We start from the raw sequence: 23,588 nt of genomic DNA, 5'->3' as shown, positions 1-23,588 counted from the left end.
TACATTTGGGAAGTCGTGTTGTGACTGGGAGTCCTGAGCAGGTCTGCCCAGAGGAAGAGATTCCTGCCAAGGTGCACCGAGAGCTGCAGAAGCCCCATGAGACCATATCCACCCAGCGTGAAGCTTGGCTTCGGAGCAGCTTCTTTTCTCTGCTCCCAGTAGGCGTTTTTTGGGTAACCTGGTGTGAACAACTCACAAGGCACACCCAGTTCAAGACAATCAGCTCTCTCTCCTGGGTGTGAAGCTCTGCTCCTCTTAATCTCAGCATTCAGGCCAACAGGGGATGAGGAAGCTGTTGGTGGGCATTTTGAATTCTGGCTTTGGGTACTTCTAAACAGGTGCTATTTACCTGGTACCTGTTTTCATGAACTGCAACATTTTCCAGGAGGCCATGCAGATCAATTCACATGATTCTTGTTAACCCAAAGGATGGAACAAAAGCAAAAGCAGGGTAAAATTACACATTATGAACACTCTCTGCACTGCACACAGAATGCTAGTAATTTGGAAAGGAGCAAGTGCCTAAGCTATCATTAGAGGCACTGATACATTTCTCGAGTATGGTTTCACATACCAGTTACTCATTCCACGAAACACTCCTGGATGTAGTTTTCTGTTTTTCTTTCCTTCTCTTGGGTTGTCCAACTCTCAGGGCCACAGAAAATGAGTAGGAAAATGTTGTGGGTTTCCCGACCAGAGCAACAAACTTGCATTCTTCCCCTAGCGTAGGGCCTCTGAGAGATGTAATCAAACCCGTTTTTTCAGAGTGCATGGTATAAGCCCTGAAGCAACCTTCTGCCCCTTGGAAAGGAAGAAGGCATTCTCCCAACAGAAGAGTATGATTGTGGCTGCAGAGCTGCCTCATAGCCTTGTGGGGTATGTTAACTGGCCTTTACTAGCTGGTCTTGATGACCAAATGAAGCTTATACTGGGTCGAGAATGACTTAGAAATAATTTAGGCATTCCAAGAATCACAAGCCATAGCCTGCTGTATCCACAGAACACACAGGAGAACAAACATGTGAAGTAATCCTACCCTTTCAAACAAACCTTTCAATCTTTCCTAGTACTTTATTGGTAAGTCTTTATTTCTTCTTTTTTGTGTTTCCTTATTTTTATTTGCTGGTATTAGGTTCTGCCATTGAAGTTCCAGTGTACTTCTCCAGTCTCTCATGGGAGTTTTTCTGAGTTCTGATGCACCTCAAGGGGGCCTATCTCTAAAAAGGAAAAGGAATGGAAAGAAAAAAACAACTATTAGAAACCTGATGAGCCATTTTAGTTTCTGACACCCCCCGCCCCCCCGCCGCCTTTTCTGGCTTTTGCATAATAAGTAGAGATAGGGAGACAAGGAACTTGGGTACATTGATCCTGCTGTTCGGGAATCTGCTCTGTGTAATGTAGGGGGAGGCATTAAAGGATTAGTGCTGGGAGTCTAGATCTGCAATCAAGTGGCTATTCAGTCATAGAGTGGCCCCCTACTTTGTGTATGAGCCCCTGCACCCACATGGGAGACCAGGAAGAAGCACCTGGCTCCTGGCTTCGGATTGGCACAGCTCTGGCCGTTGCGGCCGTTTGGGGAGTGAACCAACAGATGGAAGACCTTCCTCTCTGTCTCTCCCTCTCACTGTCTGTAACTCTACCTCTCAGATAAATAAATAAAAAATCTTTTTTTTTTTTAAGTTCTCTGACGATCTTCTTTCACTGGGTCTTAGATAAGGTCTAGGCCTCTGTCGTTTTTTCAGATGTTCAAGGATGGTTCTGACACATAGCAAAAGAAGGAAAAGTATGTTGGTCAGAAAGACAGTTAATTACAGGAAGGCACCAAAGTGCAACTAGATTAAGAAGTGGTTGTATTGCACTCAAGACAAGAATTCTTTGGATCACAATGTGAACCCGAAGAATTCTGCTTTCACTGGCGTGCTGTTGAGGAAGGGTGAATTCGCTTTCTATTCTTGAATTATGAAGATGATCTTCTTGTGGCCTGCAACACTGGACATGCAGGATCTCTGGTCCTCAGACTCTGGAACTCACTGTCCAATTCCCCCTCAGCCTTCTGCCACCAGTTCTCAGGGCTTTGGCTGTTACACTACAAATAAGAAAATTAGGGACAGGGCATTTGCCCTAGCGGTGCTCGTATCCCACACTGTAGTGGCTAGATTCGAGCTGTGGCTCCACTCCTGATTTCAGCTCTTTGCTAACACAGATCCTGGGAGGAAGAAGGTGGTGGCTTAAGTTACTGGCTCTTGCTACCCACGTGGAAGATCTGGATTGAGTTCTAGGCGCTCAACTTTGGCTCCAGCCATTGCAGGCAATTGGGAAGTGAAGCAGTGGAGCTGTCTTTTTCTCTCTGCTTCTCAAACAAATTAATTTAAAAAATTGGTATATAAATATGTTAATATCAGACAAAGTAGACAAGTAGACTTTTTAAAATAAGAGAAAATGAATAACTTTAAATATTAAGTAAAAATTTAAGTCTTAATTAAAAGAAAGCTTCTGTCCCCAACAACTTGACTGGTGAATTTTGTTACTTGTTTAAGGAAGATGTAATTCTTTTTCTTTTTCTTTTTTTTTTTTTTTTGACAGGCAGAGTGGACAGTGAGAGAGAGAGAGAGAGAGAAAGGTCTTCCTTTGCCGTTGGTTCACCCTCCAATGGCTGCCGCGGCCGGCACACCGCGGCCGGCGCACCGCGCTGATCCGATGGCAGGAGCCAGGTGCTTCTCCTGGTCTCCCATGGGGTGCAGGGCCCAAGCACTTGGGCCATCCTCCACTGCACTCCCTGGCCACAGCAGAGAGCTGGCCTGGAAGAGGGGCAACCGGGACAGAATCCGGCGCCCCGACCGGAACTAGAACCCGGTGTGCCGGCGCCGCTAGGCGGAGGATTAGCCTAGTGAGCCGCGGCGCCAGCCAGAAGATGTAATTCTAATCTTATGCAAACTCATTTAAAAAATAGAGGAGGGGGCTGGCCAGAAGATGTAATTCTAATCTTATGCAAACTCATTTAAAAAATAGAGGAGGGGGCTGGCGCCGTGGCTCACTAGGCTAATCCTCCACCTTGCGGCGCCGGCACACCGGGTTCTAGTCCCGGTCGGGGCGCCGGATTCTGTCTCGGTTGCCCCTCTTCCAGGCCAGCTCTCTGCTGTGTCCCGGGAGTGCAGTGGAGGATGGCCCAAGTGCTTGGGCCCTGCACCCCATGGGAGACCAGGAGAAGCACCTGGCTCCTGCCATTGGATCAGCGCGTTGCGCCGGCCGCGGTGTGCCGGCCGCGGCAGCCATTGGAGGGTGAACCAACGGCAAAGGAAGACCTTTCTCTCTCTCTCTCTCTCTCACTGTCCACTCTGCCTGTCAAAAAAAAAAAAAAAAAAAAAAAAAAAAAAAAAAAAAGGAGGAAAGATTTTCAAACTCAGTTCATAAAGCTAGCATACCAAAACCTGACAAGACATTACAAAACAAGAAAACTTCAGGTCATAATCTTTCATTAAATAGATAAAAAAATCCTTAATGTAGTATTAGCAATTAGTATAATCATATATATAAAAATAGTACTTCATGACCCAAATGGGCTTAATTCCAGGAATGTGTAGTTGTTTTGACATTTAAAAACCAATGTAATTCACCACATTTGTAGAGTAAAAGAGAAAAATCATATGATCTCAAAGAGGTGCAGAAAAAGTGTATGACAAAATCCACCAACTTGTTTATAAAAAAAGGAAAAATAACCTTTGAGCATATTAGGAATGGGAAAATATTTCCTAAATCTTTCTGAAAGAAAAATCACCATTCCTAATGGTTAAATATTGAAAACATTAACTCATCTGTTAACATCATTTTTAAAATGGTAATATGTTGAAAACATTCATTCTACGATTGGTAACAGGCAAATATTTCTGCCCCAAACTATTTCTCTTGAACATTGTACTGGAGTTCAATGCAATAAAACATAAAGAATTATGAAATAATACTATTCATGACATAATTGTGTATATTAAGGCATCAAAAATTACTAGAACTGTGAAACCAGCAAGGTCTAAGTATAAAGAATCAATGCATAAAATTCAACTATACATTCAAATATTAGCAACAAACAATTGGATGTAAAATTTTAAAGACACTATTCACAATAGCATTAAAACCAATAACTATCTAGAAATAAATTTAACAAAAGATGTCAACAATCCTCTATGCTAAGATCTATAAAATACTTTGTGGAAAAAGGAGATCAAAATAAACAGTGTTACAATGCTCATACATGGAATGCTCAATATTAAAGATGTCAGATTTCACCAAAATTTATTGGTTGGTTTAATGTATCTCCAATCAAAATCCCACCAGGCTTGGTAGAAAGAGACTAATTGGCACTAAAATTTACAGTTATATAAAGAACCTAAAATATCTAAAACAATATAAAAAAAGAAAAATTTGAAAGACTTAACACTACCTGTTTTTAAGACTTACTGTAAAGCTACAGTTATCAAGACATTGTAGTACTGATGTAAGGATAGAGAAACAGGTGGAATAAAGAAGAAAATTGAGAAAAATATCTGCAGGTATAGTTGACTACAGTTTATATAATATATTTTTGAAGAAAAAACAAGTAGAATTCAATGGAGACTAGAAAATCTTTCTAGCAAATGATGCTGGATAACTGGCTATGTGTATGGTGAGGAAAATTGAACTTCAACTCATACCTTACAGCATATACATAAACATTGACTGGAAATAGATTGCAGGTGAAAATGTAGTAACTAAAACTGTAAAGGTCTTCCATGAAAAAACAACTCTCTTTGTGAATAGGAAACTTTTTTTAAAGACAGAATGCTAAAAACAAAAAACATAAGAGAAAAATAATATGCTTCACCTCATAAAAATTAAAAATTTCTGCTCCTTAATAGCCATTATTACAGAAATCAAAAAGCTAAAACACAGAATGGGGAAAGCATTCACAATGTTTTCCATAAAGTACTTCATATATATCCACAAAAACTCATAAAAAGAATATATCAAAGTTTCTACAAGTAAATGGCAATAGGGGAATCAACCCAGTAGAAAATGGGCAAAATACTTAGGCAAGTCACAGAAGGGGCTATCAATATCAACTATTAATATCAATAACCACTAAGTACAATAAAAAATGCTGTACATTGTAATTCTACAAAATATAAATTAAAATCATAATAAACTATTTTATTAGGTATATATCACTCAAATTGGTAAGATTTAAAAATACCTAATGTCAGAGAAGCAGAGCAACTGGATTCTTCATGTGGTATTATGCTAGGTAAACCCACTGGCACTAACTTATAAAGTGAAACACTAACCATTGTGATCAAGCAGTTTGACTTTTATCTACTTACTTAAAAGAAATTTGAAGCATATTCCTGGAAAGTGAGTTGTGAAAGAATGCTCTTTGAGGGTTTATTTGTAGCAGTTAAAATCCAAAACAACTTGAGTGACCATCAATGAGAAAATAGACAAACAAATTACGGTAAATCCATGCCATGCAATAGTATGCAACAAAAAAGCAAAAAATTGTTTACACAAAAGCATGGGTATGTCTCAAAACATAATGATGAATGAATCAGACAAGATAGGAAAGAGTTCATACTGTACAGTTCCATTTATATGAAAGTAAAGGGCAAGCAGAACTAATTGATGAGGATAGAAATCAGAATAATGGTTGCCTGTGATGGGAAGAGAGAGAGAACACTGAACAGGGGTAGAAAGGAAATTTCTAGACTGATGGTTGATTGAGGTGTTGCTGAAATGGTTGTTTGCGTTTGCCAAAATTCATCATAATGTACATGTGGAACCTCAGAATCTTACTTCATGCAGTTACAGTTGTATGCTGCTTAATGACATTTTGGTCAACAAGGGTCTACATAAACAAAGATGGTCCCATGAGATTATATTGCCTGGTGAAATTGTAGCCATCTTAGCTTGTTTAAGCATACTCTGATGTTTGTACAATGACAAAATTGCCTGAGGATGTATTTATCAGTACAGTGTCCCTGTTGTTAAATGATGCATGACTGTATATCTAAGAGAGCAGTGTCCAAATATATGTTCACTGTGTGTCAAGCTGTGACTAGATCCTGGGAATGGGGTGTTGCCCTCATGGAACTTAAAGAACAAAGGAAGAGAAAAAAAAATCCAGGAAATTATGAAAAGTAAAGATGACCGAAAAGTTTGAGTAGGAAGAGAGTATAGTAAGCATTAAAAAGCATCCCTAAACCCAAATGTGCTAGAACTATCACATTCCTTCCTTTTAGATCATCTTAGTTCTCTCTCATTTGGGTAGGTGGAAAGTTCCGTCTCTGTCTATGCCTCTTCCTCTTGGGTCACTCTAGATCCAGGGTGCTCTGGTGATCTCTGGAGAGTGTAATGGAAGCTTCTAGGTTCCAAGCTCTTGTGGTCATCGCTGATCTTGGTCTCTTTTGGCCAATGCAGAAGTGTCATTGAAGGTCAGAGACATGCTGATATTGGCCTCATAAGGATTCTGTAGAAACACTGTGTGGCTATGCTTTGAAGGGACTGTCTAGAGCAGAGATCTCTGCTGCTTGTAGGGTTTCTCATTCTCTCTTGCTCTCTACTCTCTGGATGTCTGCCATGATCTCTTCATGGGTTTAAACTGCTTGCAGAGACAGAAAACCTTTGCTTTTTGCTTTGTAAGGCCTAGGAAAGCAAAGAAGAACAAAAAGGGCCAACTAGAAGCCTGCAGTGTGAGCTAGAAAGGCAGACACACACTTCATACAGGGTATTCTGAAAGTTCTTGGGAAGTGTGTATTATTAAAAAAGTATGCATGAGCTTCAACATTTTTGCACCAAAATTATCTCTGAATTTCATCTTCCCATGAATTTTTTGAAGTACTCTCATTTGTATACATAACAAAAATATTTCAGTAAATTATCTAATCCAAGATTATAGAGCAAACCACTACAGCAAAGCGGTTTAGTGAAGAAAGCCAGGGAAATATTTCTCTGAGGAACTAATTGGATTAGATTTAAGGAAGAAGGGGTGGAATTGACTAGGTAAGGGAGGAATGCTTCAAAAGTAGGACAGCACATGTAAAGGTCCTGTGGTGAAGAGGAGCATCTTTTATCCAAGGAACTGAAGGGAGGCCAATGGTGCTGCTGTGTAGTGAACAATGCAGAGGAGTACGTGACAAGACCAGGGAGGGCCAGACTGGGAAAGGCCAAGAGTTCCTTATCTTCAGGTTATTGGGACCCAAATACTTGCCTTTTCTCCCCCTCCCCCTTTTTTTGACAGGTAGAGTTATAGACAGTGAAAGAGACAGAGAGAAAGGTCTTCCTTCCATTGGTTCACTCCCTAAATGGCTGCTATGGCCGGTGCTGCGCTTATCTGAAGCCTTGAGCCAGGTGCTTCCTCCCAGTCTCTCCCATGTGGGTGCAGGGGCCCAAACACTTGGGCCATCCTCCACTGCCCTCCCGGGTCACAGCAGAGAGCTGGACTGGAAGAGGAGCAACCGGGACTAGAACCTGGTGCCCATATGGGATGCTGACGCTGCAGGTGGAGTATTAACCAAGTGAGCCATGGCACCAGCCCCTCCCCTCCCCTTCCAAAATATGTTTGGCCAGGGTATTTATTGTAAAGGCATGGCTGGTCCTTCATGAACACCTGACACCTTCAGGTTCACAAGGGCCACCATCCTCAGAGATGGATGTGTCCACACAAATGGGAAATGTACTCCTGCCAACTCTTACTACTGCATGTTTTAGCAAATTGTGATATGTGATCATTTTCCTGTTTGATTCGAAGTAGTTAGGTGAAATGACTGGAGAAATAAAAGTAATTTAGGTTATAAATGAGAATGCTAACCATATGATAGGTTGCTATAAAAGAAGACCAACATTAATGTGCTGTAATATGCAATTTGAACTTACAGAGGAGTGAATTATGTACTGCAATAATGAAGAGGCAAAAAAAGTTATGAGTACTTACTGTAGGGATAGCTATTTCCACAACGAGCTTTTTCTATTATGAGTGCATGCCTGTGCATAATTTCCATATACTTCACAGGTATCATATGTTATATCTAGAGACAGAAAGGGGTTAGTGTCCAAAGGAGGAAAAATCTCCTATTAAACTCATTAATTTCAGAGTTCTGGTTGGAGAACGATTGTGAAAGACAATCATTTTCTTGGCTTGAATGTGGTCTTGTGCTGTAAATCTAAGTGTGAACTTGTGAAAATATTGAGTGCATCTGCTAAGAGAAGCAAAATGTAGAGTGAGACTTTATTTAACCTTATCTTGTCAGTAGTAAGGATGGGGGATCTATGAAGAAAGGGAGTCTTACTTAAAATAGAAGCTAGAAGTGGGAATAAAAATGAAGGGATGTACTTAAAATACTGAGAAGAACCTGTTTTAATTTCTGTTTTCTAGCACCTTCAAGAACTTTAGAAGCACAAATTTGCATATCAGTCATAAATCATCAGCTTATTCCAAAAGTATTTTTATTAGGCAATAGTTTGAACTTGTTTTTATAGTTTGAATGACCATATGTTCCTGAGAGGAACACAGCCAGCTGTGTTTCTTGAAATACATTCTCGAAGTTTCCCTGACCCAGAGTGAATGCCCTGCTTTCCTTAGCAGTTCTACCCACTGAACCTTTGGGTGAAGTGGGGAAATCCCAGCCCAGCATTGTTGGCTGGTGGATACTGATGGCTACAGGGAGCTGGAAGGCCAGGTGGATAGGCCAGTAGGAGAGCACACTACCAAAGGCATGCGTGCTGTATTCTAATTCAACCAATGATCCTTGAAGGCGAGTAATGGGGCTATGTTGCAGCACCAGGGACTTCTGGTGTCTAGCTTCTGATGCAGTCTAGATTACTGCTCTGAAGTCTCACTTGTCTCCGACTAACTCCATCTCTTCATCAATTAGTGGACTGCTCTCAACATTTAACTGGCCCTAACTGCTCTTCAAAATTCACAGAGGATGGGAGTGGAGGCAAGAGTTAGATTTTTCATAGTTCCCCAACTCTGCCCCACTCCAATAAGTGGAATCTCTCCTTCCTTCCATCTAAGGCTAGCTCACGTGCTTACTTACCCAGTTTCTTCATTTTGTATGTAGATATTCCGTAACTGGCTACTATGCCTTATTCTGCTCTATTCACAGTTTTCCCCCATGCTGAGAAAACTTTTGCTCTGTAGAATTCACAAAAAGCTGTCATCTTCCTCATTTTGCACATTTGTATCTTTGGTTGTGGAAATGCCCACCCAGACTCTAGCTTTCCCTACTGGCCAGATGCAGGTCACCCTCTAGTAATTCCATTCCCTAATCCTGTAGGCTTTTGTTTGTTTTGATTTGATTTTTTTAAGCATTGTCCAAGGATTTGTCATCGCTTTAAAAATACACTGTTTTAAAACTGTGAGTCACATATATGACTTATAGTCTTTTACAGAAAAGTATTCATTAACAAAGGGTAGAAAATAAAACTCCCCTTCTGTCTTTCCAGACAATGTGTGCACATTAATACATTGGCAGTATGGTGTGGCAGTTCAGGGGATGGATCCTGGGGTGGGTGTTTGGTATAGCAGTTATGACGCAATTAGACATGCCCACATCCAGTGTTGAAGAGACTGCGTTTGAGTCCCATCTCCATTCTCCATTCCAGCTTTCTGCAAATGGATACCCTGGGAGGCAGTAGTGATGACTCAAGTAGCTGGGTCCCTGCCACTCACAGGGGAGTCCTGGATTGAGTTCCAGGCTCCTGGCTTCAGTCTGACCCAGCTCTAATTGTTGTGGGGATTTCAGCATTGGCCCCGCAAAATGGGAGATCAGTGTCTGTCTGTCTCTCTCTTTCTGCCTTTCAAAACAAACAAAAATTAGTAAGGGTTCTGGGCCAGACTTAGGACCTCTGTCCTTATTGTACTATGAGAATTAACGGTAAAACTAGTCTTCAAATAGTACTTTATACTTTGTGTTTCTGTGTGGGTACAAACTGTTGAAATCTTTACTTAGTATAGAGTTGATCTTCTGTGTATAAATATAATTAAAAATGAATCTTAATGAAGAATGAGATGGGAGAGGGAATAGGAGGTGGGATGGTTTGGGGGTGGGAGAGCAAGTATGGGGGGAAAAACCTCTATAATCCAAAAGTTGTACTTTTGAAATTTATATTTATTAAATAAAAACTTTCTATAAAAAAGAAAGAAAGGCTACCTTTCATTTACTAGCTGTGTGACCTGAGGCACATTAGTAACTTCTCTGTGTCTCAAGTGGTTTCATCAACAATAATATCATCACTAGGGTTCTAAGGATAGATGAGTTAATGATTGAAATCAGGCTGGCGTTGCGGCTTATTGGATTAAGTCTTTGCTTGAGACACTGGCATCCCTAATGGGTACCAGTTCAGCTCCCTGATAATAAGCAGGAAAGCAGCAGAAGGTGGCCCAAGTGTTTGGATCCCTGCCACCATGTGGGAGACCCAGATGAAGCTTCTGGCTTTGGCCAGGCTGTTGTGGCCATTTGGGGATGGAACATTTCTCTCTCTTAGTCACTCCTTCTCTCTAACTCTGCCTTTCAAATAAATAAATATTTTTTTTTTATAAAAAGTGTTTAGAACTATACCTAGAAAGAAGGAAAGCCTTGATAAGTGCACTGTTCTGTCATTTATAAAGAAATGAAATCATGCTATGTATGTAATTTTACAAACTTAAAATGCATTTTGGAACTTTTTCATACAATTCATTTTATATGAATAAGTAATTAAACTGATCATCATATTTTAAGAATTTTTTTAAAGATTTTATTTATTTTTTGAAAGTCAGAGTTACAGATTGAGAAGGAGAGGTAGAGAGAGAGAGAGACAGAGAGAGGTCTTCCATCAGCTGGTTCACTCCCCAGATGGCCGCAATGGCTGGAGCTGTTTGCTCCAAAGCCAGGAGCTAGGAGCTTCTTCCAGGTCTCCCACACAGGTACAGGGGCCCAAGGACTTGGGCCATCTTCTATTGCTTTCCCAGGCCATAGCAGAGAGCTGGATTGGAAGTGGAGCAGCCAGGGCTAGAACCGGTGCCTGTATGGGATGCTAGCACTGCAGGTGGTGGTTTTACACACTACGCCACAGCGCTGGCCTCAGCATATTGTTTTAAATCACTGTACATGGTTCCGTTGTGTAGCTGCATTTGAGCTTATTTAATGTTCATTAGGTGAATGGTTTCCAGTTTTCTTCTATAAACAATGAAGTAATGAATATCCCAGTCCATGCCTATGTCTTTCTGCCTACTCATGGGTCATGAGTTATAATAGTGCTTCCTTATTGGTGGTTTTTCTTCTTGAAATTTGTCAATTGTAGTCTGCCGTGGTTAGAAAATGTTAAATGGAAAATTTGAGAAATAAACAATTTGTAAGTTTTAAATTGTCCCCATTTTGAGTGGCATGTTGAGATCTTATGTCATCTCACTCCATCCCACCTGGTATGTGAATCATCCCTTTGTCCAATGTATCCACAGTGTATATGTTACCCACCCATTAGTCACTTAGTAATCATCTTAGTGATTAGATCTGCTGTCGTGCTTGGGTTAAAGTAACCGTTGTTTTACTTTCTAGCACCCTCAAAAGCACAAGTGTAGTTGATACTGGCAATTTGGATATGCGAAAGAGAGACTGTTGAGTGCTTTCTTTAAATTAGGGGTGGGGAATGTCTTGCCTAAGGGCCGTATAAGGCTTACAAAATCATTTGGTCTGGCCCTGACAAAGGCATTTGCAGGCAGGACTCAAAAATTCAATAAATTTAAGGCAGGCTAATTTTTAAATTGACAATTTTGTATGGCACAAATGATGTTATAAATATCCAAATGGCCCTTGGCAGAAAAAAATGTTCCCTACCCCTGCCATTAAACTGAAAAGGTGAAATTTATCTACTTAAGGAAAGAAAAAAAGTAATAAGCTGAGATCTATAGTAAGAAACAAAATATTTTATTGGTGAAATTGTGAAGAAGGATGAATAATTTTGTTATAGTTTTGCTCTTTCGCCTTCAGCTGCTAAAGTTACAGCCATGGGTGTTTGAAGTGGTTAGTTCAGATAGAAAGGGCATTAAATCTATGTATGTGTTGGGTTTAGTACTACCCTAAGTTCCAGGCATCCACTGGGGGTTCTTAGAACATATCTGCTGTGGACAAGGTGGGCTAGGGTATGCACATTTTTAAGACTATTAAATATCTAAGTTGACTTCCAGGTTATATATTCCCATCAGTACAGCAAATAGTTTCGTTCTGTTGTGTTTTACATCTATTCCTTTGAGCAATCACGCATTCTTACCATTCTCTTGATTCCATTGTGTCTGATATGGCTGACTTTTCCTCATCTATTTTTCAGTGGATATTGTGTCAAATTCTGGTTTTCAGACTGTTATAGCAAGATACAGTCATGAGATTTCAGGAAACGCATCCCTAGTTTAGTAGAATACCTTCAGGCTTTGAGAATATTGCTAATACTGCTAAGAGAGGATACTCTTAATGGAGAGGATCTCAAATTTGGCTGCACATTAGTATCTCCAGAGGAAACTTCAGAAAAATACCAGTGCTTGGGTTCTGATTCAGAGTGTCTGAGTTAGGGTCCAGGCATTTAAATGATTATGCTACCTACATGATTCTGATATGCAGTATGGGCTGAAGACATTAGTGGATTGAATTCCCTTAATTACAGGTGAGACTACCTAATTTCAGCATGTGTCTTTCCTTACACCTGCTGGAGATAGATGTTCTCTTGGTGCCACCATGTAGTCACTCTTTTTTTCCTTTATGAATACAAAAAAACTACACCCCCTCAAATTGACACTATCTGGAAGCTCAGGTGAGATATATTTGGTATATACTTTTCTCTTTCAGTTGTGCTGTAGACAGCATTCCAACATCAATCTTCCTGCTAGGCCATCAGTCATCTTTCTTTGATCAGATTTCTCCTTCAAGATACTAAATATCTCCCCTTTCAGGTGATTCCTCCTACTATCATGTTTCATAAGTTGAAGGTGATGTAAATGTCATTGGTTCTGTTTTGTTGCTTTTTATAAGATAATTCCAGAACTGGTCATATTTGTTGGAAATGTGAATTCTTGACAGGGCTCACTGAACCAGAGACTTAACTCTTCTGGAATTTTACAAGCTATGGGAAACCTCCTAAGTGATGACTCTTAATATAAAAGTAGGGAAGCATTTGATGAAAATGCTTTGCAACAGCGTGTTTCAGAGTTTTGTTAAGTCTATTAAAAAAGAAATATAAAGAGTTGAACTCCCCACCAAAAGGTATTTATCATACTCTATAATTAAAGATGTAAACCAAATTGAGAACAACTTAGTTTTACCTACAGAATAACAAGGGTATGAGAGAATAGATAAGTTCAAAACTTCTGGTGAAAATTTAAGTTGGTAAAACCATTTTAAAAACAATCTGGCAATATTTATAAAATTAAAAATATCCCCTTTGACCCAAATAATTCCATACCCAGGGACTTACATTATAGATATTGTTTTTAAAAATTGTTTTGTTTATTTGAAACTCAAAGACTCAGAGAAAGATACAGAGAGACGGAAAGAGAGGGAGAGAGATCGCCTACCTATTGATGTACTCCCCAGATGTTAGCAGCAGCTGGGCTGGATCAAAGCCAGGAAACAGAACCACAATCCAAGTATCCAACATGGGTGGCAGGACCCAGATATTTGATCCATCACCAGTTGCCTCCCAGGGTCTGCATTAGCAAGTAGCTGGAATAGGGAGCAAAGCTGGAACTTAAACATAGACGCTCTGGTATGGGATGCAGGTGTCACAAGCAGCATCAAAAATGCTTCACCAAATGCCCATCCCAGATATTCTTATAAATATTTATAAGTGATTGTACATTTTAGCACTGACTATAATATCAAAACATTGGTAACAACCAGCTGATGCAGAGTGCATATTGTGGACAAACTATGCATGGATTCTAAAATATTTTTTATACCAAAACCCCTTACTTTTTAATCCATTTTTTTCTGTGACCCTTTTGAAATCTTCTCCTATGGATAAGACACAGCAATGCAGCTACTGAAAATAGTGTGTTAGAGTAGTGTGTGCAGGCATGGAAAGACTCCCATGATGCATAATTACATGAGATAAGCTATAGAATGGTCTCTATGATTTCATTTGAAAAATAAAAACATAAATGTGGGAGGATAAATGACAAACTTGATTATAGCTATCTTTGAAATGTCAAGTTGGGGAAGAACAGAGGCTGTACTTTTAAATTTTATACCTTTATGCACCTTTTTATCTGTGAATCAAATATATGTATTATTTCCTTTAAAATTTAAGTAAAAACATGGCAGTTCTAGGGTCTGTTGATTCATTGTTTTGTTTAAAAGAGTAAAGCAATCACAAAAATGCTTTACAGATATTTTGGAGAGGTTGATGATGTTTGAAAGGTTTGATATTAATTGGTCTGACACATTGTTTCTTCTTGAATTAATTATCCTTCAAAGTATATGCTTTGAAAGTGATTCTTAGGGCCCACATTGTTGCACAGTGGGATAAACTGCTGCTTGTGATGCTGATATCAAATATGAGCATTGCTGGTTTGAATCCTGGCTGCTCCACTTACAGTCTAGCTCTCTGCTAATGTGTCTGGGAAAGCAGCTGAAGGTGGCTGGAGTGCTTAAGGCCCTGTATCCATGTGGCAGACTTGGATGGAGTTCCTGGCTTCAGCCTGGCCTAGCTCTGGACATAGTAACATTTGTAGAGATAACCAGTGGACAGAAGATCTCTATCTCCATACCTCCCACCTCCACTGTAAATCTGCCTTTCAAATAAATAAATAAATCTTTAAAAAAAAAAGTAGTGATTATCTCTTGTGTGTAAATGAATTAATCTGTTTTCTTCCGTGTGTGTGTGTGTGTGTGTGTGTGTACACATATATGTCTAAAGCATTTCCTTAAACAAAATTACCTTCCTGCTGGGCAAAGTTGCTTACTGATTAGGGAAATAGAAGTTAGTATTTGTGAACAGACTTTTTCTCTCCTGTCCCTTTTTCTCCTACTCTCCATATATTGGAAGTTTAAGGAAAATATCAAATAGAGTGGCTTAGTGTTAGCATCCTTCTCATAGTTTTAATTGCAGTCTTTATCACAAACACCCAGACACCTAGAGGAAAAATACACAGACTTTTACGTGTATGTCCTATTGGCTCTGGAAATGTATTACGTCAGAGAAACACACCAACTAGGCTGTTCATCTCTAACACCAACCTTATTTCTTCCCCCAAACTCCAGGCCAAATATTTTTTTTTCCTACACTGTGGCCTCCACATGAGTGTTCCCTATACCCTTGTTCTGTTTCCATCCTCACTGCCACCATCCTGGCCTTGTATTAATCTATTCCTGGACTAGGAAATAAGAAGGTTTGTTTGTTTGTTTGTTTGTTTCCTATTAATCCTTTCTACACAAAGTACTAAAATATTTTCCGTAAAATGCTATTCTGTTTCTTTGTCATTAGGTGCTGCTTATGAAATTGAACCCACCTTCCTTAGCCTGGATTGAAATTTTTCCTAGGCCTAAGAAGTCATTTTTGATTAAGCCAAACAATCCTACTTTGTGCGTTCACACATGCATTCCACACACACATTCACACACTCAGATGGTTATTGGGTCCAGTCCTCACTAGAAAGCTGAATTTCATGGTCTCTCGAATGCTGTCATCAGCCATTTTTAATGGTTATCTAAATGATGTGGTATAAGTTTATACACACACACTCATAGAGTACACAAAGACATTTCCAAGATTTGTTTGCCAAAAAAGAGACTCGGTTACCTAAAAGGGACTGTTTGAATCAGAAGAGATTAAAACACTCATAAAAGGCATGTTTAAGTCCTTTACCTCTCTTTTAAAGTAGGACTCAGATGTCATCAAGATGAGGGTGACTATAGAACTTTGTAAATGTGCTGTTTCTTTGGAGTTCTTCAGTCCTAAATGTGCCTTTGAGAACAGATTCCTGGACATCTAGTTTCCCACTCTGTGGTCATTCAGCTCGTTTGCAATATCCTGACCAATGGGGCAGAGTTAGTGTGAGCTTAAAGGGCAGTGGTGCTTTCCCCATAGAAAGTACATAGTTGGGGAGAGATGTTACAGACCAAGTTCAACTGTTTCCAAGGTGTAACTACCACCTTTGGACTCAGTTTCAACTGTCATCCATGTCATACTATTTTTCCAACCATAAAATAAAAAGATTAGCTTGAGATCTGAGTGGCAGCCATGGGGAACAAAAGCTACTTTTAGTAGCATAAAACACTTAATAGAAATTGTATACTTGGCTACAGTAGCACTTTATTGGTAATTCTGGAGTAAATGCAGAGTGTTTGACAACACTTTTCCAAATACGGAACTTGTAGAAAAAAAATAATAAGAGGTATATGGTGAAGCCTAGTTAGTCTCTGTCCTTTCCAGGCTCCCTTGATTGTCTTTATTTCAGCCCAGCTGGTCCATGAACTTGACAGACTGAGTCCACCTGCCATTCTATCTCTTGAGAGCCTTATTATTTGGGCAGTGCCTCTGTGTTAGGCAAACACCCTGAACTGAGTGTAATAGCTTCATCCACCCATCTTGGATTTTTTAGCCCTTTGTATCTAAGTGCACAAGATTGGAAAAATGCCTCTTTCCTTTTAAAATTTTTCAAAAGTTTGAATCTGTCTTGTCAGCAGAATTTTCTGTTTGTTTTTATTTCCTAGGTCTCTTCACTCTGTTCTGTGTGTGCATTTTCTTGCATCTTTCCCTGAAGCTACACATGTTTTACTTGCTGCCATTTTCTGGATTCAACTTTATCCACAGAGGAGTAGTCATAAAACTCACTTGTTTTCTTCTTTTAAGATGCTGGTATTTATCTGGCTACCAGGTGTCATCTCTGCAGCAGTCACTATAGGATGACTGCATTTGACTGTGATACTTACAGCCTTCCATATGATGGTTTCCAATAATTTGATAAGTGCATACTGGCAAAGAAAGTACAATTAACATTTAGTAATCAGAAGTGTACTGTGAAGAGTCAATTGTACCTTCTTTACCATAATGATAAGCCAAACCTTTTATATTGTGATGTCTTAACTGTTAGCTGCATGAGTGCTAAATGTTGCTTTTAATTAAACAATAAAGAATGTAGCACCCTTTACATTATCATTATAAATTTTGATGTGGTACAACAATTTGATTCTTTAAAAATTAATTGCCTGGGAGTATGTTTAAGTAGTATTGATTATGTTGGTGCCTTGTGTTGATCTGTGATACTTAACCCAACATTTAAAATATCTTTTTTCCATTATATGTTGTGATGCAAGAATAAAAGCAAAGTACAAAACAAATAGGCACTTGAATTCTAATAGCAATAAGCAATAAATGTCAGGCATCTGGAAATTATGGTTGCAATTTCATCAGAGTACACTTTGTTCTTCTATTATGCCTGCATGAATTTTGCTACAGGCAAAATCTATTACAGATAACAGTTAAGAACCTTTCTAATCTACACAGATAGTCATGGCAAAATGCTAGAAAACTAAATGTTGGAAATGTAATATTGCAAGGGAAAGTTGACACTTGTGGAAAATAATGCATCCTGTTTAGAACACAAATGGTAATAATTTCTTTAAGATCATGGTGTTGTGGATGTTTCTGTGATGTGTGACCCAGTGGAAGGACATGGCACTGGCAATGAATCCTGTTCTGTTGGCTAGTATGTGTGTGAATAGGTAGATGCTTATCTGTAAATTGAGGGGTGTGGTGTGTGCTTAATGATTGCTACCTGAAATTGTAATTACAAAGTCGGATCACACGTTGAGAAGCCTGGTTTTTTTCCCACTGCCCTTGGGTATGTTGGAGAGAAATATTTCTATTCTGGGGCCACTGACTCACCTTAGGAGAAAGATTAATTAGTATTCACCACTCTTGATGGTACCGAGTGACCCTGGATAGTTGCTTGGTAGATTTACTAACTGAGCTTTTAGGAAATTGGCTGCTGGCTATTAACTTGGAGAAATGGTTTTTTTGCACTTAACTCCAGCTTAACCTGCATCCTCTGAGGTCTTGGAGCATTAGAATGAGTTTGAAAATGTGGACTCTGCCATTTGCTTTTCCCTGCCTCATTCTCCTTATTTTTCACACCCCTTCAGTGTTGCCTCAAAAAAGTCATGGGACAATGGAATTGAAAGATGAGTTTATTTTGGTGCAAACATCTTTTTTGAAATCCATGCATCTTTATTTCATAATACACATTTCTATGAATTTTTGAAATACTCTCTTATGTAAGAATGTCCATCTGTTGCTGAGTAACCAATTACTCCCATATTGAGCAGCTTAAAGTAGCACATGTTTATTACCTCAGAGTTTGAGGTGGGGACAAGGAGTAGTCAAGAATTGAGGAACAGCTTAGATGAGTGGTTCTGGATTCTCTCATGAGGTTGCAGTCAAGACGTTGGCTAGGGCTGTGGTAAACTAGAGACTTTATGGGGGTTGGACCTTAGACACAGTAGTTGAGATATTGATTGATATACGGCTTGGGATGCCTGTATCCTTTGACAGCAGGAACTGGCTTGGAACCCAGCTCTGCTTCTGAATCCAACTGCATGCCAATGTGCATCCTGAGAGGTAATGGCTCAAGTAATTGAGTCTCTGCCACCCACCTGAATGACCCAGACTGAATTCCTGGCTCTTGGATTTGGCCTGGGCCAGCCGTGGCTGTTGTGAACCTCTGGGGAATTAATCAGCAGGTGCAAGAGCTTTCTCTGTATGTCTTTCCCTCTCTGCCTTTCAAATATAATGAAAATAAGTAAAAATTTAAAAAATAGTATAGATGGTTTGGCCCCACCCCAAGTTGAAAGGCAGAAATCTTGATGTCAAACTGGGAATGGAGACTCTCTTCTTTTGGCAACAGTTCTCATTCTCTGCAGATGATTGACAGGAGGCTGTGTTTACCACCTTGTGGGCCTTGCCATCTGGCTGCATGCATGTCCCTACATGGCACCTGCCTTCCCCCAGAACAATTGATCCAAGAAGGAAGAAAACCGCATTGTCTTTTATAACCATTCTGAGAGGTCATTCACTGTTATGGCTCATAAGTTCATGTGGTTGGAAATGAGTCACTCAATCCTACTCATATTGAAGGGGAACACCAAACTCTTCCTCTAGAAGGGAAGAGTATCAAAGAACTTAATGTATTTCGAAACTACCACATCCTAAACAGGGCACATCAGCATGTACTCCCAGGGCATCTATCTTTTCTAGGCCTGCTCAACTGGAACCCTGTCTTAAAAGACTTCCTTTTCTTCTCAGACACTTCTTCTTCCTTGTCTCAAAGCTAGGTAACTTAGCGTCTCACCACTTTGAGTATGTTGTCTTTGTTGGCTATGAGTTATTATTGCATGAGTATATTTCTTTACAGTAAAATCTTAGGTGTCTATGACTTTATCTTCTTTAGAGGCCATTCCATGTTGGGAAGATAACTGGTGCTCATTATGTAAGAGCAGGAGGCTGTAAAGGGAGGTGGTGGCTGAGAGAAGGGCTTTGGAGCCTGGGGATCCTAGGTCCGCCTCTGACTGTACCATGGGAAAGCTGTTACACACAGACTGTCTCACAGTATAACTCATGAACCTATTGTGAAGATGTAATGAATTCATGCATGTTGAAGGTGTAGGAAGAGTTCCATAAATTGTAGGCATTCTTACTCCATCATTGCTGCTGTTTATAATTATTTTACTTGCCCTTTGTTACGTTGGATAGATTGACTTGGGTGCTTGTCTTATCAGCTTCTAGTCTGAGGCACTGAGCAAGTTTCTCCTTTTCCTAGCCTCAGTTTTCCTGGTGTGTAAGATCCAGAGCTTGTACCAGATTTCTATGACTTCCTAAATTTGTTTTCTCATTTACAAGTATAAGTAAAGAGAGAAGAGATTGTATTTTTTGTAAAGATTTATTTGAAAGTCAGAGTTACATAGAGAGGAGAGGTAGAGAGAGAGCGAGAGCAAGAGAGAGAGAGAGAGATAAAGGTCTTCCATCTGTTGGCTCTACCTCTCTCTGTAACTCTTTCAAATAAAAATTTATTTATTTATTTGAAAGACATAATGTCAGAGAGGCAGAGGCAGGGGAGAGCTAGCAAGCGAGAGAAAGAGAGAGAGAGATCTTCCATCTGCTGGTTCACTCCCCAAATGACCGCAATGGCTGGAGCTGCGTTGATCCAAAGCTAGGAGTCAGGAGCTTCTTCTGGGTCTCTCATGGTGGTGCAGGGATCCAAGGTGATGGGCCATCTTCTACTGCTTTCCAAGGCCATAGCAGAGAGCTGGATGGGAAGTGGAGCCGCCGGGACTCGAACCGGTGCCCAAATGGGATGCTGGCACTGCAGATGGTGGCTTTACCTGCTGTGCCACAGCACCGGCCCTGAGATTATCTTTTCAATTTGGGCAAGTTCTAAATGACATACCATGTTGAATCTTAGAGAAGTTGTGTTGAAAGATAAGAGGCCTGTGTCAGGCCTGTCTGTGAGGAACGATAAAGACTGGTATTTATTGAGTGTCTCTTATGTGCCAGAGTCTCAATGTCTGCCATGCCATTCAGTAATGATAATTATCCTCTGCACTTCTCTTTCTTCCATTTTACCCAATCCAGCCCCTTTGCCTTCCAACCTCCCCACTAAGGATGAAAGTCTTAGGTCAGATGGCTCACAGCAGTGGAAGATTTACATTCAGTTCCATCTGATTAGGATCTCAGATCCTTCCTATGGCCCCTGGCCATCCTATTTGAGAAGAGTTTGACCTCTTGAGTGATAACTTTAGCTTACTAGGATTTTAGAGTCTGTACAGGAAGGTATTTTGCCTGCTTATTTTCTAGTGGGTTTTGTTTTTGTTTTCCTTTTCCCTGGTCCTCTAATTTTGATAAATTTGGCTTTGTGAGGCACAACTGGGAAGCAGACATTGTGGGGTTTACCCATTGACTTGCCATAGCCCCGTATCTGATTGTCACTCTTTCCTTCCCAATGTGATCACAGTCCTGTTCAGAGTCTAGGCCACCAAAGGGTGCCATGGCCTCCTCTCGACTGCAGAGGAAGCCCACCTGGGTGGGTCCTGCCCACTTAGGTTCTGAGGTGAGGGTTTTTTTTTTTTTAAATATTTATGTATTTATTTATTTGAAAGAGTTCGAGAGGGAGACACACACACACAGATCTTTCATCTGCTGGTTTACTCCCCAACTGGCTGCAATGACTGGGGCTGGACCATGCTGAAGCCAGGAGCTTCATCCAGATCGCCCATGTGGGTGACAGGGTCCAAGTGATTGGCTCATATTCTGCTGCTTTTCTCAGGGCATTAGCGGGGAGCTGGATCTGAAGTGGAACAGCTGGGACACAAACTGGTGCCCGTGTGGGATGCTGGTATTGCAAGCAGCAGCTTGATCTGCTACATCATACTACTGGCCACTGAGGTGAGGCTTTGTCAGGAGTGCCTGGATGTCTGAGAGCAAGTGACTGTGAGGAAGGAAGAACTCAATGTTTCTCTGAATGAGCCCATGGAAATAGGAAGAACAGGGCAGGTCATCAGAATCATGAACATGGAAGGATGGAGGTGATCCAGGTGAAGCATGATGGGATACAAGAGTTGAGCATGTAACAGAGGGTCGGCAGATGGCCACCATGCTCATGAAGGCTCAGGAGCTCCCAGCTGTGTGGAATGTAAACAGGCATTGGAGAGTTGGGAGGCACCCAATCCAGTTCCCTCACTTTTGAGATAGGAAAACAGGTGGACTTGGTCTCTGCTTGCTTCCCTGCTTGTCCCTTTCCAGCCTGTAGACATTCATGGTAGCACATGGCCTTGCTGAACTGGCATCTCCTTGGTGTAAGGAGGAGCTTATGGTTTCTGAGGGGGAGATCCTAGGATTTGGAGTGACAACCCTGTACCTACTATTGGCCCTACAGACCATTTCACCACAAGCAGCGAGGGACCCCTCTTTAGTGTCATCCAGTTCATACTACCACACAGCTTAAAACCCTGCTATCAAGTTATTGATATGTCTACAACGATAAAGTAAATATTAGTCTACCAAAAATACTGAAAGTTTAAGTTGTATATATGATTTTTTAATTGTATTGCCAGACTTCTGCTTCTGGAAGTAACTAAGGCAAATCATTATTGTAGGTCAAAAGATGCAAAGGATAAGAGCTATTTTTCTTTAAGTCATTCCAAGTCAAGCCTAAACCAAATGAGCCTAATTGTGGCATGTAGAATCTTGGTCTCTTTGAAATTTGTTTGTTCTGTTTTACTCTTTGAACACTGACTCCAGATTTGGATAACTTACTTATTGAAAAGGAAGAAAAAATAGGACCAGGGCAGTTTTAAAGATAATTATATAAATCTGAAGCTTACAGTGATATACTGCTGAACTTGGAGCAAAATCCAGATTTCTTCCCTTATTCCTCATGATTTTGTTGCAGTCTACCCCTCACACTCACCTGCTCTGTCTTCCTTTATTTGTTGCTAGGCAGACCTCTTTGTCTTCTTCCTGTCTACTCAATATGCCGTCTTTGTTTTCTTCCTAGGGCCTTTTTCACTTGGCAGTCCCCTCTGCCTGGAAAGTTATTCTGCCAGATCTTGGCACGATGGTCTTCTGTTGTTCTGATCCCAGGTCTGTGCAGTTACATGAAGAGATATCCCTGACTATTCATTCCGTTTTATGTGATTGTATAACAGGTATAGCTGATGGTAATTGTCTTGTTAACTTATTGGTTTACTGGTTTATTATCTGTTTCCTTCCCTGAAACGTGAGCTCCAGGAGAGGAGGGATTTCACCTTGTCTCATTCAGTCATTGTATTCCCAGGGCTGGGCCAGTGCCTGGCATGAGCAGATATTCACTGAAGAAATGAAGCAGTCTTGGCTCAGCCGGTTGCCACCTGTGTGACCTTGGGCAAGCCACTCTGTTTTATGTTACATGAGGTTACAAAATCTTGTTATGAAGATGAATAATAAACATGTGAAATGCTTAGCATAGTACCAGGTTCATGAAATGTATTTAATAATTAGAATATATTTTCCTAAAGAGCTTTGTGCAATGTGTGTGTTCATGTGTGTGCTCTTGAGCTCATGTAATAGGCACTGAATAAATAAATTTTGACTGAACAAATTAGGTTTCATGAATAAACCAATTATAGAACCAGATCCTCAACCCAGGCATCCTGACTCTCAGTTTGAGATGTTTTACTTCTTTGGTTTATGCTCAATACCTGGTGTGCCTGTAGGCTGTTTGGGAGGAGAGGGAATTTATAGCAATGGAGCATTCCGAGAAATGGGTATATGCTGGGTAGTTACTTCTAGAAGTGTTTCTTGCTCTGGGAACTTGAATCACCATGGAAGCTGCATTGTGTCTGTTGACCTCTTTTCTACTCTAAAATGGGGGTGATGACACTAGTGCTTCTCATTTCTTATGAACAGATTCTAGTTGATCCTGTGCTCTACATTAGGACTGGAGGCACGGCTTTGCCCCCGTGTCAACTGTGCTCCAGTGGGGAAGAGGCAGTGTGGACAGGTGAAGAACAATGTGAGACTCCAGCCACAAGGCTAAGTCAGAGTAGAAGAGTCTGAGA

At 40.4% G+C, this 23,588-nt stretch overlaps 1 long non-coding RNA gene across 2 annotated transcripts in view; it reads left to right on the top strand.

Moving 5' to 3' along the window:
- The window catches only part of LOC149120950 (uncharacterized), a 79,734-nt gene extending 56,574 nt beyond the window's left edge, over nt 1-23,160 (top strand). For both annotated transcript variants that reach the window (XR_016225491.1, XR_016225493.1), the window contains 2 exons: nt 21,317-21,435; nt 22,547-23,160. This is a non-coding gene — a long non-coding RNA (uncharacterized LOC149120950). The remainder of the gene's footprint in view (nt 1-21,316; nt 21,436-22,546) is intronic.
- The last annotated feature ends 428 nt before the right edge of the window (nt 23,161-23,588 follow it).

The sequence above is a fragment of the Oryctolagus cuniculus genome, chromosome 18 (genome assembly GCF_051225735.1).
Source record: "Oryctolagus cuniculus isolate XC-2025 breed Fujian yellow rabbit chromosome 18, ASM5122573v1, whole genome shotgun sequence".
Taxonomy (NCBI): domain Eukaryota; kingdom Metazoa; phylum Chordata; class Mammalia; order Lagomorpha; family Leporidae; genus Oryctolagus; species Oryctolagus cuniculus.
This window is presented reverse-complemented; position numbering and strand designations above follow the sequence as displayed.